A 16317-nucleotide genomic window follows, 5' to 3' on the forward strand; every position below is an offset into this window, starting at 1 on the left:
AGACCTGCGCCAGCTGCTTCGTCTCTTTTCTCTTTTGCTTTGTTAGGGACTGGGGAAGAGGAATGAGATGGCTCCTACCAGCTTGGCAAGCATCATAAGCTATGTCTGTTATGATCTCTAGGCCTGAGCAGTGGAGGGTTCTCAACTCTATCTGGTATGAGCTGGGAAGGAAGAAGAGACAGAAGGGCAAAAATCTAAAGAATAAGAGGGAAGGGGAGAAATGAAATTAAAGCTTGAGCTCTCTAGAATCTCGGCTAGAAATCTGCTTTACAGTCACTAGGCTGTGAACTGTATAGGGCAATCTTGGTGTAGGAAGGTAGACCTCCCTCCTGAGAAGACAATTAAGCTACTTTGCTTCCTAGTCAAATAAGAATGGGCCTTCTGAAAGCTAATAAATAAATAATACTCTGCTTGCTGGGCAGAACATGTTGTTATGGCAGAGGATTGATAAATGTATTTATTTTAAAAATCAGTTGGATTTTGTAATGTTTGTTGAATGTATGTCTTAGCATGATTGTAATTAATGCTCATAGTAAGCAGATGATTTTTGGATCCCATCCCAAGGGATGCTCTTGAAGTGAATTCATCTGTCTTTTGCTGGTGCACATTCAGCAAAGGAAGGTATAAAGCCAAAGAACTTACCTTCCAAAGATGCCTGGTAATATTTTTGTGTCTTACTGTACCTGCTAGGAGAGGTTAATTATGTAGCTAGCAAAGCAAATGCATTTGCAAGAGATAATTGGTTCCAGTTTAAGGGGGGGAAGCCTAGGGAGCAAAATCTTAAGTATTTTGAATGCTGGAAGAGAGAACGGATTCTTGCTGTCTTTAAAGGAGAGACTCTGGTAGGAAAAGCTACTCCTATTTTTGTTTCTTCTTCTGAATGAGATAGGAGGAATGGTGAGACATGACCTATTGTAAGTCAGTAGCAAAGAAAAAAGGGGCTTGGAAGTAGCAAATTTGAGCAATGTCCGACAAGCATATCAGTAACCTCACAAATGAATACCTGGGTTTTAAGTGTAGTCTATGTATTCTATTTTTCCCATAGAGGGCTTGTTTTACAGCTGCTTCTCCCCACTCTGTGGCCCTTTTGTGGTTTTTTAAAATTTAAACTGCTCTCCTATGAACATTTTTATAGCATCATTATTTCTTATTGTTCAAAGCACTTTCTCTATAAAGCTTCATCTCTTGATTTACCACATTCATAGAAAATGTCAGAGCCTGCTATACAGGTGCCCATTTTCAGCACATCCTTGGCCTGGCATGTTGCAGTGATGGGTGTTTGCCTTGCTTGGTATTCTGCCAGAAGAGAGGGACATAAAAGAATTAGGCTACATACATCAAGTATGTAACTTTGAGTACATCTATCTGAGATGAAGGTAACTGCCACTGAAGCTGTGCTACATGTTCTGACATTAGTCATTCCTGGCGGGAAATAGGATTGGATTTAGGAGTAGGATTAGAAATTAAAATAAACCTGAAGTGCAGCCAGTTGAAACTTGCAATTGGTTTCACTTGAGCAAAGTCCTTGCAATCTTCTTTGTAGTTTGGCTAATGACAAACTGGTTCAAGCCTGTTCCTATTAATCAGTTTTATACTGACCATTTTCTTTGCAAACATACCTTCTCCACATCATAAATGGAATGCATAACATACTGTAGTATTACTATACAAATATATTAGTTTAAGAGGAGTGAATGGTGGGTGCTCTGTGTATGACATTTCCTAGAACATAGCTCATGACTGCTTCTAGTGATGAATTGCAGCACAGGCATTCCTTCAAGAAGTTCAAGAATCCTATAAGCAGGTGGGGGACAGACAGGTGATCTCTCATCAAGACCCTGTTCTACTATAGAGATGAAGCTGGGTCATTATGTTTCATTATTTCTCTTTTCACCGTGTGAGGAAGTGAGAGCAACAGAATTTTGCACATTTCTTAGATCACAACCCCCAAATCCTTGGTAGTCTGCCGTGTTGAGCCTAAGGAATTATACAGGAACATCTTGGGCAGGACAAATCTTTTTTTAGAATTGAACAAAATAATTTTTCTGCATTACATTTACATTGTTGTAAAAGGGATAGAAAAGCAATTTCAGGCGTCTGGAGAGACTAACCATGATTCACACTTACATGGGAACAGTAATTTGAAGTCAAGTTCTAACGTGATTGTAAAATTCAAGCACACTGACCCCGCCCCTGCCCCGCATGCAGTTATTGTGTATGGTGTCAGTGAGGAAACATTACCTCAGTCACATTCGTAGAATACTGTACAGAATTAACACGTCAGAATTAGGGTGAAAAATGAGTAGCAATTATAGGTACAGAACCCTATCATATGCCCAAAGCATAGCCTTGGTAATTTGGATAGTTTCAGCTGGATAGCTGCATTGGTCTCTAGTAGAAGAGCAACATTTGGGTCCAGTAGCACCTTAAAGACCAACTAGATGTCCAGGGTATGAGCTTTTGAAAGGCAGAGCTCCATTATATCCCTTCCTTTTACAAAAAACGCAGTTCTGAATACCTGTGATTTACAAAGCCATCCCAAACAGAGTTAATCATACTATATGGCAAAATTTCTGTACTTGCATTTTTCTCCCTTGTGCTAGAAAAGTAAATTGTGGCTAATCAATTGTGTTGGTCCTTTCAAGCTTCTTGAGAAAATGAGAGCTACTTTGCCTAAAAGGATGCCCTTTCCAAAAAACTGATGCATTAATCTTCTAATAACCAAAATACTTCTACCTTCAAATCATATTTCTGTTTCCTATCTTACAGGCTCTAAACATATTTCAATTTCAAAAAATGTTTATTTAAAAATGTTGTTTTCTGTTTCATTACAAAACAAAAAATGAAATGGGAACTGAAAATTTTCCAAAGGTCAAAACGATTGTTATGGCTAAGCAATATTAGGTACATTGATGACATTTTCCCCTTTAAAAACCGAGAAAAGATTACCTGAAGTAGAACAAAATCAAAGAATCCAGTAGCACCTTTAAGACTAACCAATTTTATTGTAGCATAAGCTTTCGAGAATCAAGTTCTCTTCGTCAGATGCATGATCCAAACTGGTCAAATACAGAAGAGGAGGGGAGATAGGGGAGAGAAGGAGACATATATCAGAAGGGGACAGGATGCAAGCCTCCCCGCTAATTGCATCCTGTCCCCTTCTGATATATGTTTCCTTCTCTCCCCTATCTCCCCTCCTCTTCTGTATTTGACCAGTTTGGATCATGCATCTGACGAAGAGAACTTGATTCTCGAAAGCTTATGCTACAATAAAATTGGTTAGTCTTAAAGGTGCTACTGGACTCTTTTTGATTTTGCTACTACAGACTAACACGGCTAACTCCTCTGGATCTATGAAGTAGAGCAGTAAGCATAAATGTAACTAATCAAACTGCACTCAAACTCAGTGTGCTTTCTTTTTGCCTGAGGCGCCGCAGTCTTCTAATGAGTTGCTCAAATGAGCTAGAGAAGCTTCGCCATCTTATTGATGTGGTATAATTTGGGGTGCACCTTATTGATGCTGATCTATCAGTGATAAATTCATAAGCTAACACAGCGTTTGGATATCTTGAGGGACTAACTTTTGAAGGACGAGTTGCTGATGAGAGTCTCTCTACAGGAGGCCTCTTACATGTGGACGCTTAAGTGAAGGGAGACATAATGTTAGCTGTGAAGTGTAGTTTTAAAAGACAGAGGTGAAGGCTCTGTCAATTTCCCCTCTCTAGAGAGCAGGCAAAGATTGCTGCTCAGAGAGTTTGTTAGGGAGGAAACAATGTTTGAACAATTATATTGCTTTGGTACTTATTGTACCTTTACTTATTCAAGTAAAATTCAAGGATGTTTCTTGGTGACAAAAGGCATTCCTGAATCTTGACATTGTTCTCAACCTGTTCTATGTTTGGTTTGAATACATAATAACACCATTATTTGAAAAGGACTTGAAAGGATTGGATGCAACCTTCATATTTAAGTACACAAATTTAACGTACACAACTACTTAGCGAGTCTATTGTTCAAACAGCATCATATTGACATTCAGATGCATGTTATTTTCACACCATCCTCTGAGTTTCCTCTAGAGAAAATCCACTAGTGTCAACTTCTCCATTAAAGTTCCATTGAAAGAGAGTGAGGTTAAATGACATTTTATGATCACTTTAAGCAGCTTTCTCTGGAAGCCAGCAGCATGCTCTAGCACTACAGACAAGTAAGGCAGACCAAGGCAAAAGGCTTGAGGAAGTTGATGGCTCCCTAAAGAATTTATTTTGGCTAAATAGCTTGAGGTAAGGAAGGTACAGAGGGAATGATCTTCAGAGGAGATACTAGCTCATCTCCTGACACTTTCCTATATGTTTTGTTTCACAGTGACATCTTACAGTGCTTCACCCCTGCACCAAGGTCCAAATCCATGCAATGTTATGAGATCACTTGTCCTGCATCATCTGTTGATCTTTGGGGAGATTAGTGGGCAAGTCTTTCTTTCTGACCTTCAAGCACGCTTTGTACTTAAGTGGCCTGCCCTTACTTACTCTGTGATTTGCTTGCTCTTGGCCTGTGAATAGGAGAAACTTCTGCCAAGCAAACAGTCTATGCATTTTTAAAAATATACAACACAGGTTCTAAATGCTTTTGTCTGGAGGAGACTCAGTATGGTGAAGTTTGCACAAACTCCTTCTCTTGAAGAAAGGTGATCTGCGAAGTAGATAAAAGTACATAGTGTTGTAGATATCTATAAAATATGTCCTTATTTCTGAAGGATAAAGGAGGTTGGTTCCCATTCTTAAACAATGACACCGTTTAAAGATAGTTTTAGGAGGGTAGCCATGCTGGTCTGCAGGAAAACAGCAGGATTTGAGTCCAGTGGCACTTCAGAGATCAACAAGATCTTCAGGGTATGAGCTTTTTTTTAATGGAATTTTTCTTTATTTATTCAAACAATAATATAAAAGCTATAGACAACAAACATAAAAGATAAAAAACAACATTCTGAAAAAAGACACACTAACCATAAAACAAGTGAAAAAAGAAAAGAGAAAAACCCCTAAAACTAAACTACAGATTGAGTTCTGATTTTCTCCGCCACAAATATGGATAATATTCAGAGTCTCACATATTCTAAGTTAAACATAAGAGCCCGTTTTTTCTATTGCGTGATTCTTAATCCTTAAATCCAGATGTTATCAAGTCCTTATTATCTATTTCATGTAAAAAGTCTATAAACGGTTTCCATTCAGTCAAAAATGTAACTAATGTTTTTCCCTAATCAGTGAAGTAAGTTTTGCCATTAACACAAACTCCAAAACTTTTATCTACCATTCCTCCATTGTAGGCAACGTTGGAGTTTTCCACTTTTGAGCATAGAGTACTTTTGCTGCCGTAATCAAATATAAAAACAAAGTTCCAAAGCTTCTTTCCAACTGGCTGTCCATTATTCCCAACAAAAAAGTCTCTGGTTTCAACTGGATTTTAATCTTCAAAATCTTCTGAATCGATTATTGTATCTGCAACCAGAAACTTTGCTTTTTTACATGTCCACCACATATGATAAAATGTCCCTTGTTTAGCACATTTCCAACACATTTGAAGCATCCTTATACATTCTAGCCATTTTTTCAGGAGTCATATACAAATGATATATCATCTTGTAGAAATTTTCTTTGATACTAGAGCTTAATGTAAATTTCAACCCATTTGTCCATATATTTTTCCATTGCTCCAATAATATGTCATGTCCACAATTATTTGCCCATTTAATCATACTTTTTTTTACTTTTCATGTCTCAAACGTCAACAAAAGTTTATACATTTTAGAAATAACATGTTCATCATTTGTACAGAGAGCAATTTCAAATTCAGTTTTCGATTGCTCAAAGTCATATTGACTCTTGTCTAGTTTAAATCAAGATTTTCAGGGTATGAGTTTTGTGAGTCAAATATGATATCTGAAGAAGAGAGCTCTGACTCTTGCAAACTCATGCCCTGAAAATCTTTGTTGGTCTCTGAGGTGTCACTGGACTCAAATCCTAAAGAAACAGCTCAACTGATAATCAGTATACTTGGCTTGATCTCAAGTTGAGGTATGAAGAATTTTTTTAAGATGCAATCCTAGACACATTTACTGATAAGGAAGTTCATGGAACTTGGGGCGGGCTTCTCATTAATATGGATAAGCCTGGACTGTAGGACCATGGAGAATTACTTCAGATTTAGGGCAATGCTTAACAGACCAACATGACACTCTTATAGAATGAAGATCATGGAGAATGCAATGAGATGTTTTGTGTTTGATTAATTAATGTTCAAAATGTGGGATGTGAGCTTTTGAATTGCATCAAACTTTTTTCAGAGTAAGTTTCAAAGAAAAAATGATGTTTTGTTAAGCGGACAAAAGTAGGTTTTCAAACAGGAGCCCCATTATAGTTCTGGGGTGGGTTTTTTGTGTGTGTTTATTATTAATGCTTATGTCTAGAGAGAACTTTTGGGCAACTACAAGCTTACTTTCCACATTTTAAACACTAGTTGGTATCAATGGCCAGGTGTTAATTGCTCTATTTAATGTTTCAGGTAGCCAGCTCAAGGTTGACTCAGCTTTCCATCCTTCCGAGGTCAGTAAAATGAGTATCCAGTTTCCTGGGGGTAAAGTGTAGATGACTGGGGAAGGCAATGGCAAACCACCCCGTAAAAAAGTCTGCCAAGAAAACGTCATGATGCAACGTACCCCCATGGGTCAGTAATGACTCGGTGCTTGCACAGGGGACTACCTTTACCTTTATAATGTTTAACCATGTTGGGGGTTTAACGTTGAGATGGCAAGTAAGGACTAAACTGAGGCTTATCTTAGGGAGGCTACAGCTGCAATCCTTAGCCCGCTTATTCAGGGGTAAGCTTCATAGTAAGATCTACTCCTGAGTATGCATGCATAGGATTGGGCTGTAAGAGATCTTCGTAGTAGTACTGAAGCTTGGGGAATGTGACTGAGAAGAAAAGCAAAGACTGCCATGTCCAGCCTCTAGCTACCACATGTCCTTCAGGAAGACTTCCAGTGGGAAAGCATGTGGGATGTTTCTCTTGAGTGGTTTCTCTTCTCAATCAGAATGTATGTGCACAAATCTGTTTGTGTCCTCCCAAGCAATTTTTTTTCTTAAATTGAGAGGATATTAACTATGCTGTAGCACTGAATTATGTGTTCTGGTACTGACTAGATAAAGTCTAAAGTGTCCCTTTCAGAAACTGGTCTGTTACTTTGTGTGAAGTTACTGTTTTGTGATCATGTGTGTGACTTTTTAAACTATTTCAATAAATATTTTCACCACACAGCCAAGGTTTTTTGTCTGCCTTTTGATGCTGTAACTAATAAAACTAGGATGAGGAAAAAGCACAGATACTTTGATTACCCACCTGAAAGTATCAGAATGCAACCATGTTGGTCTGTATTAGAAAGCAAGATTCAGGTCCAGAAACACCTTGAAGACCAGCTGCATTCTGCTTTTACAGAGAAAGATGACTGAACTAAAAAATGAGGGGATTAATCAGAAGGAAGCTAAACAGTTCAGATCTTTACAGGATGCATGGAAGATATTAAAATATACAATTATATATTACAAAGCCTTAGTTGGGAAGATGAAAAAAAAGATAAATTAATATTACAATGAAGTAATACAACATATTCTAAGTTTAACTATATAATTCTATATAACTATATAAAATCTAGATACTTAACCCACAGACAACTATTTATAACATTGGGAAAATAAGAACTGGAAATTAAATATATAACAATATCTCATATTTTACATCTTCCTCTGGTTTTAACATATTCCAGTAATTAATAAAAAGGCCTCTATCTTTTCTATCTTTGAGTGCATAACTTTCTTCCTCTTAACTATTTACAAACATACATTTTTGTCCACGATTATACTATACTAACATTTTCTTGACCATATTTCCATGTTAGTGTCATTGATTGCGTCCAGTATTTGCAGTAAGTAACAAGAAAGTACACGGGCTCTGGCAAAACAAGGCTGCAGTCCTAAGGAGAATACAATATGCAATGCTAACCATCCCATTGCAGATCAGTATCTTATCTGGGAAAGATGCAAAAAGAAACACAAACTTAGTGATCAAGTGAGAAGCACCCTTACCGGGAAATGCTAAACTGTTTGTGGCAGGAGTGTTAGGCAGCCTAGTCCTCTTGCCAATAAACTCTCTCAGTCCGTACTGCCTGCCTTCAGCACACACTGGCAGCTGTGGGTTGCAATCTTAGACATGCTTAACTGAAAGCAAGCCACATTGAACAAAGTGAGAATTTAAAAAAAAATTCTGAATTGTCCAGCAAAATCTAGTTCTGCCCATAAGCCTGCTAGACCCTCTCGGCTGACTGAATTGGAGATTTTGTTTGTTATACTTGTGCAATATTAGACACAAAGGACAATAACTGTTCTTATGTACCACTCTTCTAGACAGATTAGTGGCCCAATCAAATCAGTGAACAACGTCAGTATTATCATTATCCCTACAATACAGCTGGGGAGCTGGGGCTGAGGAGTGGCTTACCCAAGGCCACCTGCTGAGCTCATGATACTATTGGGATACAAACTATTTGCAGCTCAACCACCTCACCACTATGCTATAGCAGCTATATACCTAGAATGTAGAAGAGCAAGATCCAGGTGCCATAGCACCTGGATAGTGCTATTGGATCCAGATCTTGCTCTTCTACTGCCGACCAACTGACTGACTTTCTGTGTGGACTTATAACCAAGTGTCCTCTGTCTCCCTAGCAGTACATGTGTATCCACAATGGGGGAACAAGTGTTAAGATCTTTCACTTGAGCGTCCCCTGTAAGATGTCTTTTGTAGAGAGAATCACAGCTACCCATCTGAAACCACCTTCTTGTTGATACAACTCTGGTGAGAAGAGGTATAAACTTTCCTCTCACTTCTCCAGAGGTGGATCACACCTGGGGCTGAAAGAATAATTCAAGACGTAGAGGGTGGAGACCTGATTTTGCGTCCAAGAAGTAAGCGCCGAACCAGGCGAGGATAAGAAAGAACGCCTCCGAGCAGGGGCAAAGCCAGCCAGCCGCCGGTCCAGCAGCGCCTCTTTCTGCAGCCGAAAAGGGTTCGGGTGCGCCGAGTTAATTGGCCGGGGCCTCCCTCCCTCCCTTAAAAGCCGCTTCCCCGCGGCGCCCCTTGCGCTAGCCATGCTCCCGTCCAGCGTCCGGGCTGCCACCGCTGGCCCGCGGTCTCCACGCCGGTGCGGGAGCTGGGCGCTCGGGGGCCTCTGGCGGCAGGAGGCTGCAGCAGCAGGAGCAGCCCAGCCGCGCGGAGGAGCTGCTCCTGCCCCGGGAGGAGCGAGGCTCCAGTTCTACGTCCTTTGGTCCCTGCGGGAGCCGCCCCGTCAGCTCAGCAGGTGAGACCCCCGCTTGTTGGCCCAGCAGAGCCGGCGCAGGCCCGTTTTTCCCGGCGCACCGGCTGAAGTTGGAACTCAGCGGAGGAGCTTCTTTGTAAGGCTCACCAGGCGGCGGCGCCGGTCTCTTCCCCCTTCTGTAGCTTCTGCGTTTAGCCTTTTCCCAGGTGAAGCTCGAAGCGGCCCTTGCGCTGCTTTTGCGGTGCATGCGAGTGCATGGAGGCATAAGCAAGCCAAGTAGACGCGTGTATGTGTGAATGCATGCAAGCGTAAGCAAGCCTAGTTTACACGTGCAGGAGTATGAAGTGGTAGAAGTCTGAGAAGGTAGAATTGTTTGCACCACTTCGTATGCCAGGTACAACATTCCACCTTGGAATGTCTTCCTGCATTGACGAGAGAACCCTCTCTCTATATAATAATAATAACTGCACTTATATACTGCTCTTCTAGACAGATTAGTGCCTCACCCAGAGGTGAACAAGTTAGTGTTACCTTTACCTCCCCAATACAGCTGGGACTGAGAGGCGTGGCTTACCCAAGGCCACCAGCTGAGCTCATGGCAGCAGTGGGATTCGAACTAGTAGAGGGCTGATTCACAGCCAAACCACTTAACCACTGGAACCAAGGAGGTTTTTCTTTGCTTATAATAACTTCCTGATAGTAGAGTTTTTAGTATAGCCAGCATGTTATCCCCAGTCTGATGTGAAGTTAATTTTATGCTTCATTCCCATTACATTCTCCTGCATGTGTGAATCCACAGGTGTATGTGTATATGTATATTTCCCTCACTTCTTGTGAAGAGAGACATTTTAAAATTACATGTGCATACTGACCAATTTTATGTCGGTTTCACAGAGTGATGCATGTGTTAACTAGCATGGCTGGTTTCCTTCCTGGGAAGAAAGCAGGCAAGTGAAGGAATTGATAGAAATCCTATGCCAAAAATTTGCTTCCCATCACTTGTTTTTAAGGCTATGGTAACAAACTGTAGACTTCCTTAGATGCCGTTACAGATCATTTCGAGATTAACTCAAACTCCAGCTGGTGCTGACCTCCACAATCCGTATCAGAACTTAGGCGAAGCATTCATATCTACCCTTTCTACAGTCACTCCATTGGCTAGCCATCAGTTATCAGGCTAAATTCAAGTTATTGGCTAATGGCTATCATATACAAAGCCCTTCATGGCCTTGGTCCCTCACATCTATGGGACTGCCTCTCCCCCATTTTCTGCCATGGCAGCTTAACTCGTCTGAACATCCACCTTTGTAGGTGCCACCCTGCAAACAGCAAAATCAATAATTTCCCATACATGCATATTCTTTGTAGGTTAGGAAGGCTCCCACTCTCCTGGCTTTGTGCAAACTGAATTAGTTAGGAGGGCCTTTGTACAGAGGTAGGGGGCTGTACAGTAAAGGTGCTTTGGTAAACGGACAGAGGTGGTAGACTGTGCTACTGTGTACTGTCTGTTGTTGTAAGTACATTTCTATTAGGTAATTTCTGCATCATGTAATGTGTCATGTTTAATTACATATGTTTTGTTTCAGCATTGCTTTAGATTTCTGCTTGTTTTCAAATTTTATGCTATCCAAACCCTATTGCATTTTTATTGGATGTCCTATTGACTTACACTGTGTAATCCACCTTGAGTCACAATAAGAAAGGTGGACTATAAATAACATAAAATAAAAATATGATCCAGACAGCTGAAATAAAGATTTGCTTATTCTTTCTCATTTCTAATTTCCTTTACCCATCTGTTCTTTTCATCTATTTTTCTCTTGTGGGAGCACACCATGACAACAAACAAATGAGGCCTTTAAAAAAAGAACTATAAGAAACTGGAATCTCACCCCCACACAGTTTGAGATATGATTACCTTGCTTTCTGTCCTCTTTCTGCCCAAGCAAATACGGTCGGAAATGTTACCAGACTCTCTTGCCACTTCCGCTGCCGAAACAGCTAGTGATTTTTGGTTTGGGTGACTGGAACTGCTGTTGTCAGAAGATGAGCATCGCTGTGGACATCTTAGTGAATCCAGACATTAAGCCACAAAGGATTGGAAAAATGGGGCCTGAGACCAGGTAAATTTTAAATACTGAATGGAACATGCTGCCTGAATTGTGTTTCTGTTAACATATAAAATACTTTCCAAACTTATTATGAGAGGGTTTTTTTAAAGGACCATTATAAAGACAGAAGACCCACCTTTTTATTTAACCCAGGCTATTTCCACACAGGTTATGTGTCCCATGCTCAGTGCTGTTGGGAAGTAGTTTCTTTTTTTCCTGCTTCCCCACAACATCATGGTGCATTTGTGCTCTTTTGGGGTTTCCCCAGCTTTACATCAAAGTTTTGAGTTTTGAGAAAGGTCACGGTAAAGTCTGGGTGGCTGCTGTGTGGGTGAGAAAGTTGAATACTGTTGAAGCGCTATAATGTCTGTTATACCTCTATAATATTGCGACGTGTCTGACAGGTTCTATGAATTCCTAGGTTTCATTTTTTAAAAAAGTAACTCTGTAGCCCCTTCCTTTACAGAGATATAAGGGGATATCTCAACAATGGAAGGGACTAGAGATATTTTTTTAAAAAATGAAACCTGAGGATTCAGAGAACCTGTCACACATATTGTCGTAATGTTATATCACTGTAACATTTAGTTGATAAGTTTGGGGGGAAAATGTGGAAAAAACAGTGGCCTGGGGGAGGGGAGATGGCCACTATCAAATGACTGGGACAGGTTAATGGCAGGAAAACCTGCCATGCAAAAGCCCTGTTGTCATTGCTGTTTATCAGCAACTGCACCAACAATGGGGAACCCATGCAAGTCTGGATTTGAATTCAGGCTTGAAGGATCAACATACTATGCACCAGGGCTTTTTTTTCAGGGGGAACGTGGGGGAACGGAGTTCCGGAACCTCTTGAAAATGGTCACATGGCTGGTGGCCCCGCCCCCTGATCTCCAGACAGGGGGGAGTTGAGATTGCCCTCCATGCCGCTGAGCAGCGTGGAGGGCAATCTCAACTCCCCTCTGTCTGGAGATCAGGGGGCGGGGCCACCAGCCATGTGACCATTTTCTCCGAGGGTAACCCACTGAGTTCCGCCACCTCTTTCCCCAGAAAAAAAGCCCTGCTATGCACCATCTGTCATAAGGCCCATCCTGGATATTCTGCTTTTATTATCTTCTAGGTTGGGGTTGTCTTTGAGATGCTCAACAACATCTCTGTTATTATATCAACAACTATCAAAGTAAAAATGAAATTATCCCAGAACAATGTCAACAGTGACCCGTGTCTTTGCTTGGACAGGTGTTTGGTGTGGGAAGGTGAATGGAGGGTAGATATTCTGCTGGCTTCATTGAAGCAGGCGGAGACTGGTAAACCTATTAAGCTTCTCTTGACTGTCAAGGAGAAGGTAAGAGAACTGATATTTCATTTCTAGGTCCTAGACTTGGGCCATCTGAATTTATTTATCATAGATCCAAGCCACAGTATCCATTCCTATAATATCTTTTTGACTGGTGAAGGGAACATTGTGTGGTTTTGGGTGTGTGGGGGGTGTTATCTGATACTGTGTTTGAGATCTTTGAGAAGTGCTTGTCACATCTTTTCTGGACCTTCTGTCTTTGATGGTTCTTGCCTTAAGTTCAGATGGGTTTTACTAATTACTAGGTTAGAGGGGATTCTCTTCATTCCCAGCAATAATGCTATCAATTGTGTGTGTGTGTGTGTGTTTAATAAACTGTTCAGACCATGCTGAAGGGCTCTGAAGGAGGAATCCGATTAGGTTGCACCTCTGAGACCTTGTTCTTCTTGGGAAGAACTCAGTTTTCTGTGTCTTTAGGATATTTTCTGTGTCTTTAGGATATCTAACCTAGACCTGTGTTATATCTCTCTAATATCACTGTGCAAGCTCCAAAACTGATGCCTGGTGTAAAATGTAGCACCCTGAAAACTCTGCTTGCTTTTAAACAAAATGCAAGTATCTAGTCCCATCGTTGTACAAGAAGTAATGGAAATGTGTGGTTTACGTCTGCTGGTGTTTCCTAAATCCTTGAGGGCAGGCAAGCAGGCAGGAGGTGTTAAACAGTCTTTTCCAGCTCTTTGACCTTCTGCTGCAGCTCCTCTCCACCAATTCCCTGCTAAGTACTGAAATATTTCCTTCCTGTCAGCTTTAGCAGTAGCATAATGTCCCCCTCCCCATGACAATTTGAAATTGGTTCCTGGGAAACTGCCAGAAATTGTTTAGAGACTGCTTCATCGCGAGTTTGAGTCTTGATTTCACCATCTTCCTGTAATGCAAAGTAGGACTGAGGTACAACAACCCCAGCAGCTGCTTCTACACCATGACTCCTTTTCATTGCTGAAGAATCTGTTTTCCACTGTTGGCTTCATGTGAATCTGAAACTCTGGTTTCAAACAGCACTTACTATAGTGCTGTATTCCCCATAAAAATCCAGTAGTGCCTGTCCCCCATGGACAAGACATTATTATTATGCTGGAAATGAAGCAAGTCAGTCCCATTCAGGCTGAGAGGACTTCTTCTCCTTTTAAAATTAATTCCTACTCTCTCTAAGGTGCTGTAACATTCCTCAATAGACCTCTAATGAGCCTCCCCCGTCCAGTGGTGAGGGCTTTAATTACTGCTTTTTCCTTTGCTACTGAAGTAATATTTTATTCATTTTCATGGTTGTAATTTCATAATGGCATAGCTGCAATCTTCTCCCTCCCAGCCAACGGCCCAGAACAAGAACTGAGGAGAGATCCATTCAGGAATGCTGCAGGCATGAATGGGGCATAATTAAATAACCTGGGAAGGAGGAGGGGCATTTAAAGAAAAGGTAGCCCTGGAAAACCTTATTGGTGTGCACCTGGGCAGCCAGTGCTGCAACTGCATTTTATATGAAGGAAAAATCTCCACAAATCAAGTGCTAAAGGAAAACTGCAGAGATTACATTGAAATGCAAAAAACTCACAACATCATTTCTTGAATTCTCCATAAATAGTGAACAAAAGACTGTCTCCTTCAGAGTAAGCAGCTTGTGTGTACTGTGGTCCTTGATCATCTATTTGAAAGAGCCAAAGGCAGCTCCTGGCCACTTCTGTATTAAGCTTGGGTTAAGTGGAATTGGCTGTCCTCATATCTGCATCTCCTCCTTAGTTGTTCAACAGCACCCCTGCTCACCCATTTCAGACGCCAGAGCCCAGTCAGTCGCCTGTTCTTCCTGAAGAGATTGTTTCTGATGTCAAGGGATCAGAGGAACCCCCTGAGGTATGTTTATCTGTTGAGCCTTGTTCTGTTAGCAGTCTGGTTCAGTCACCTCCATTATTGCTTCATCTCATCTGCATGAATAGATGTTAACCTCAAGCAGGGCTTTTTTTCTGGGAAAAGAGGTGGTGGAATTCAGTGGTGGAACTCAGGACTGCACAATGACGTCACTTTGGGTCAGCTGGAACAAGGGGGGAGTTTTTTAAAGTTTAAATCATCACATGGCTGGAGGCCCCGCCCCCTGATCTGCAGACAGAGGGGAGTTTAGATTGCCCTCCATGCCATGTGGCATGGAGGGCAATCTAAACTCCCTTCTATCTGGAGATCAGGGGGCGGGGCCACTGGCCAAGCAACCATTTTCAAGAGGTGCCGGACCTCCGTTCCACCACGTTCCAGCTGAAAGAAAGCCCTGACTTCAAGGATGCGGCCAGATCAGCAACTATTCTCAGCACAGTGAAATGACAGAATCCTGGACTGAGCTAATTCAGACTGTATGTGTGTTTGGGGTTGTGTATTGAGCTTGCTCCTCCAAGTTAAAGTTCCACACTTGAAGTATATGCTGCACTTAGCCTTTCTCCTTGAAGGACTTGTTTTCTACATTCATGGGGGATTTTGTATGGAAGAGTTTTCAAAAGTTGTACCTTCACATCAGATGTCAGAACAAATGGGTTGACAATATCACTGGACTCTCCACAGGTAATGAGTACAACATAGGTCTCTTTCTTCAGAATGTGTAGCATGGCTCCATATGGCTGTTGCAGAGGGGTTGCCCATTTGTGATTCTTACTGAAGGTGGCAGGCTTCCTTGCATCTAAGAGTTGTGCCCTTCATGATCTCCTTTCAGTACTACCCATTCATTCTTCACAAATAATTTCCTCCTCCTCTTAATCTAATTCTTCTTTGTTGGACAGGCTGAAGTTCAAAGAGCATCAGTGCCTGTTCAAGAAATTGTGCCTGAAAAGAAGGAATGCTCATTGAAGAAGCTGTCGCTTACAGCTCCAGAAACAACTGCTACTCAACAAGAATGTGAGGAGGCCAAGCAGAAAACTCCCCAGCCCAGCCCAGCCCCACTACGGAAGACCAGAAGGGTTCTCTTTGAGCCGTTGGCAGCCAATGGAGAGCAGGAAGCTGATGGTAAAATTGGTTCATAATAAAGGAGTGAGGGCCAGTTGGTTTATATTTATTCTTCTCGTAGCTCATCTTTCTCATTAAGACCTAAGGTGGATTACATGGTTTAAAACGCAAGAGACGCCTAATAAGCAGTGCAGTAGGACCACGATTATAAATTTAAAACAATGCAAAAAATGATCAGAGACATGTCAGACAATGCAGTACATGGAATTATGCAAGTAGAAAACAATGTAGTAACAGCAGGGTCATGTATACCATAAACAGTGACATAAATTACATACCTGTTTTCTTTAGAAAAGCATTTTCCTGAGCCATTCTGTTAAACCAAAGCTCTATTCCCTTTATAAAAATGCCCTCCTAAACATTTCTGTTTTGCACATTTTGTGGAATGATTGAAGTATGAGGGCCTTCCTGACCTTCCAAAGGTCAAGCAGGCGGCACAACAGAGAATTCACATGTATGGGCAGCTGTCATTCTTAAGTGTTTGTAGGGTGGTACCAGATGCTTTA

This window comes from Eublepharis macularius, chromosome 2 (genome assembly GCF_028583425.1).
Source record: "Eublepharis macularius isolate TG4126 chromosome 2, MPM_Emac_v1.0, whole genome shotgun sequence".
Taxonomy (NCBI): domain Eukaryota; kingdom Metazoa; phylum Chordata; class Lepidosauria; order Squamata; family Eublepharidae; genus Eublepharis; species Eublepharis macularius.